General features: G+C 35.3%; 1 pseudogene; it reads left to right on the forward strand.

Annotated features, from left to right (window-relative positions):
• The first annotated feature begins 2,226 nt into the window (after positions 1-2,226).
• LOC117284677 lies at positions 2,227-2,369 on the forward strand (annotated as a pseudogene).
• The last annotated feature ends 2,654 nt before the right edge of the window (positions 2,370-5,023 follow it).

The following is a 5,023-nucleotide window of genomic DNA, read 5'->3' on the forward strand; positions in this document are numbered from 1 at the left end:
GTAGGCAGCTGTGTTTTAGCAGTTCATCTTCCTTGCACAGTGACCTCCATGTGTTTAGGAGGGGCAAATCTTAGACTGTCAGCCTTGAGACTGTCGGTCTCTGGCAAACTTTGAGACTGTCAGTCTTTGCTCTGTCTTCTGTTTTTTTTTTTTTTTTTTTTTTTTTTTTTTTTTTTTTTTTTTTTTTTATTTTTTTTTTTTTTTTTTTTTTTTTCATTTCACTATTATAGTTGAATGTCTCTGTCAAACTCTTATGTTGGTATTCTCAGTCTTGAATGTAGATGAGGATATGTAAAGTGATATTGCCAACTTTTAGAAATACATTTCCTAAATGATTAGTATGCTGTATGCAGAGCTAAGACAAAATTGTAAGGTAATATAGGAAACAGATACAAAATGGAGATCAAGCCTTGTTCTGCTTTTAGTTACTCTCTGGGCATGTTGTGGGCCCAAAGAATTTTAGCAAAATCTGCTTTCAAATCTCTGATATCCTGGAAGAAAACACAAATCCTGCTTTTAATGGACTAGTAAAGGTCTTTATGTTGGTCTCTGTCTCACTGCCCTTAGATGGGGAGGGTCCTGGACAAGCAGAGAGAGGGAGCAGCACTTCACCACCCTGGGAGATCAGGGAAGACTTTTGAACTTCGACCTTCATAAAGAGGAGAAGGAATCTCCCAGGTGAAGACAGCTAGGTTGAAGGGTATTCCTGGTGAGGGCGTGGCCTGTGCTCATCTGGAAAGTGAGGCCCTGCAGGATAGGCATAGTCAACATAAATGTGGAGATACGGACTCACTTGGAACAAGAATGTGACGATGAGCCAAGGAGGAGGCAGCACCTAGGTTGGAACAAGAAGGCAGGCATGTTTCTTGACTTAACTCTGAGATTCCTGGCAGCCAGGAAGGCACAGGGCTCAGAGTACCTTTATGGTATGAAGAACAGGTCTAATTTTATTTTATTTTTTTCCAAATGGCTATCTAGTTGTTTCAGCATTATTTACTGCAAAGTGATTTGATGTGACATTTTTGTTATCTGATTGATCTTTGTAGTTGTATCCATTTCTGGACTTTTTCTGATTGTCTAGCCATGTGCCAATGCTATAATGGTTTCATTAGAGACTTTTAATATGACAATATCTGGTTGAATTAGTCTCCTTTGAGCTCTCTATTGCCTATTTTTTCTTAATTATTCTTGTGTGTTTATTTTTATGTGTGAACTTTAGGATCATCTTTTATCAGACATTTCTTGGTTATGATTATCCCATGTCTACTATCATACTATTGTGCAATGAAAATAGAAATCAATGGCAGATGAAATTTCAGAAAGGAAAGAGCTCTTGCAATATTAAACAAGCTAAACAACCAATGGGTCACAGAAGGAATCAAAGAAGAAATTTTTAAAAATTTCTGAAAGTTAATGACAAAGATGGTACAACTCATTGAAACCTCTGGGACACTATGAAAGCAGTTCTAAGAGGAAAATTCATCACAATCAATCCTCACATTAGAAAAATAGACCAAGCTCAAATAGAGAAACAACCTTATGAGAAATCTTAAGATTCTTAAGAAACAGCAACAAAACAGCAATAAACCAAATTGGGGAGGGAAATTATAAAGATGAAAATGGAAATTAATGAAATTAAGACAAACAAAAAAAGTTAAAAGTAAAGAAACAAATTGAAGAGCTAGTTCTTTGAAAGAATAAATAGATAAATGCCTAACCATAGACTTTCCAAGAGAAGGAGAGAAAAGGCTCACATCAATGCAATTAGAAATGAAAAAGGTAAAATCACAACAGACACTGAAAATCCAGAGCATAGTAATTACTTCAAAAAATTATATTCCAAAAAATTAGCAAATATTGAGGAAATAGACAGTTTCTTAGACACATACAAACTACCAAAACTAACCCAAGAAGACATAAATATGCTAACAACCTAATAACAAGCAATGAAATTGACACAGTAATAAAGAATCTGCCAATTAAAAAAAGCCCAGGACCAGATGGATTCATTGCTGAATTGTACAAAACATTTAAAGATACTATATCACCAATACTCCTCAAGTTCTTCAAAGAAATTGAAATGAATGGAGTGCTCCCAGACTCTTTTATGGAAGCCACTATCACCCTGATCCAAAAACTAGATAAAGACCCAAATAAAAAACACTCCCCAAACTATAGGTCAATCTCCTTAATAATCATAGGTGCTAAAACTCTCAAAAAGATATTAGCAATACCTGGCAGGGAAGATACCATGATCATGAAGGTGGTTTTCCCAGGGTGAGGATCATCTATTGCACTCCAGATGTGCAGACCCCTGCGATTTCCCCAAATGTGGGAAATTCAACTGCATAATTTGTGGTAGTGGGGTGGGGGAAGATATTAGCAAATAGAATGCAGCATATTATCAAAAAGATCACACATAATGATCAAGTAAGTTTCAAATCAGAGATGCAAGGATGTAAGTCAATAAATGTGATACATCACATAGACACAAGCAAGGTAAAAAATATGTTTACTCCAATAGATGCAGAAAAGACTTTCAAAAAAATCCAACACCCTTTCATGTTAAAAACTCTGAAGAAAACAGGTACAGAAGGACTGCACCTGACTATGATAAAAGCTATATATGATAAACCAGAAGCCAGCATCATACTACATGGGGAAAAGCTAAAAACATTCCCCCCAAACAGGAACAAGACCAGAATATCCCTTAAGGCCTCCCCTATTCAACACAGTAGTTGAAACATTAATCAGGGAAATTAGGCAAGAGAAAAAAATAAAAGGGATACACATAGGAAAGGAAGAACTCAGGTTATCATTATTTTCAGATGATGTGATACTCTACATAGAAGACTAAAAGAACTCCACCCAAAACTCTTAGAATTAATAATGAACTTCAACAATGTAGCAAGATATGAGATCAACACATGAAAATCATTAGCATCTGTGTACACCAACAACAAGTGGGATGAGAAGGAAATTTTGAAAATAATGCCATTCACAGTAGCTTCAAGAATAATGAAATACCTAGGAATTAATTTAATGAAGGAAGTGAAAGACCTCTATAAAGAAAACTAAAGTATTCTGAAAAAGAAGATTGAAGAAGATATAAGAAAATGGAAAGATGTCCCCTGCGCCTGGATAGGCAGAATCAGTATTGTCAAAATGTCCATAATCCTAAAAGCGTTCTACAGAATTAGTGGGGTCCCAATAAAAATACCAACACTGTATTTTGCAGATCTAGAAAAACCAATCTTAAAATTTGTATGGAGCCAGAAGAGATCCAGAATAGCCAAAGCAATTTTGGGTAACAAGAGCAAAGCAGGAGGCATAGCAGTACCTGACTTCAAGGTATACTACAAAGCAATAGTGATAAAGTTGGCATGGTACTGGAACAAAAATAGATATGTGAATCAATGGAACAGAATTGAGGATACAGAAACTTTTCCAGATGCATTTAGCTATTTGAGTTTTGAGAAAGGGGCCAAAAGCATATGCTGGAGGAAAGACAGCCTATTCAACAAGTGGTGCTGGAAAAACTGGTTATATGTGCACAGAAGATTGAAATTGAACCTTTATCTCTCCCCTTATACTAAATTAAAATTAAAATGAATCAAAGATCTAAACATTAAAGCAGAAATATTAAACTTACTGGAAGACAAAATAGATAAAATGCTCGACAACATAAGTGTAGGAAAAGATTTTGTAAACAGAACCTCAATTGCAGAAGAAATAACATCAAGAATGAAAAAATGGGATTATATCAGACTAAAAAGATTCTGTACAGCAGAAGATGAATCAGCAGGATCAGGGATTTAGCTCAGTGGCTTGCAATGCAAGCACAAGATCCTGAGATTGATCCCCAGTACAAAAAAAAGAAAAAAGAAAAAAAGAATCAATCAGCAGAGTAAATGTATAAAATGGGGAAAAATTTTTGCCAGATACTCCTCAGACAGAAGACTAATATCTAGAATAAACAAAGACCAAAACAAAATAGAACAAAACAAAAACCATGAAACCCTAAAATTAAAGATCCAGTCAAGAAATGGGGAAGAGGAATACAAATAATCAGTTAAATATATTGGAAAATGTTCAACATCTCCGGCCATCAGAAAAATGCAAGTTAAAACAATGTTAAGATTCCACCTTACTCAAGAAAGAATGGCAACCATTACAAATCAAACAAAAACAAATGCTGGCTAGGCTGTGATGTAAAAGGAACCCCCTTTCATTGTTGGTGGGAATGTAAACTAGTACAACCATTATGGAAATCAGTGTGGTGATTTCTCAAGAAATGAAATTAGAAATTTCATTGATCCAGCAATCCCCCTGCTAGGTATCTTCCCCAAAGAGCTTAAGACATCATACTCCTGCAATGCATGCATACTAACATTTAAGGCAGAATAAGTTGTAATAGCTAAATACTAAAACAGCCTGTGTACCTATCAGCAGATGACTGGATAAAGAAAATGTGGTATCTTTATATAAAGGAATATTACTCTGGTAAAAAGAATGATAGATTTGAGACATTTGTAGGAACATAGATGCGCCTGGACCTTATTATGTTCAGAGAAATAAATGAGACACATAAGCTTAAGGCTGCACGGTATTTATTTGAGTGAGAAAAATACAAAATGAATAATAAGGATGGATAAAATGGGATGGGGAGATGAACACTTGCAATAGGGAAGTAGTCTAAGGGAAAAAGTGCAAGGGATGAGGAGAAGGGGAAGGGGAAACAAGTAGAATAAAGATATACCATGCATAGGAATCTAATAACCTCACTTGATGTAAACATTATATGCCATAACATTACCTAGGATTAATAATGTCAACAAGAATAAAAAAAGAGATAGAGAAATTGGAGGAGAAGAGAGGGAGAGAAGGGGAAGAGTGTTTAAAAAGATACAGGCTGTGGCATATACATATAACCACTCCCCAAGATGAGTCTTTTTTCCCATTAAGTTTATTGATACATTTACAGAAAACAATATAGTCACATTTATCATTGGGATCTTGCACC

This window comes from Fukomys damarensis, unplaced genomic scaffold, assembly GCF_012274545.1.
Source record: "Fukomys damarensis isolate Sample0158 unplaced genomic scaffold, DMR_v1.0_HiC HiC_scaffold_38, whole genome shotgun sequence".
Taxonomy (NCBI): domain Eukaryota; kingdom Metazoa; phylum Chordata; class Mammalia; order Rodentia; family Bathyergidae; genus Fukomys; species Fukomys damarensis.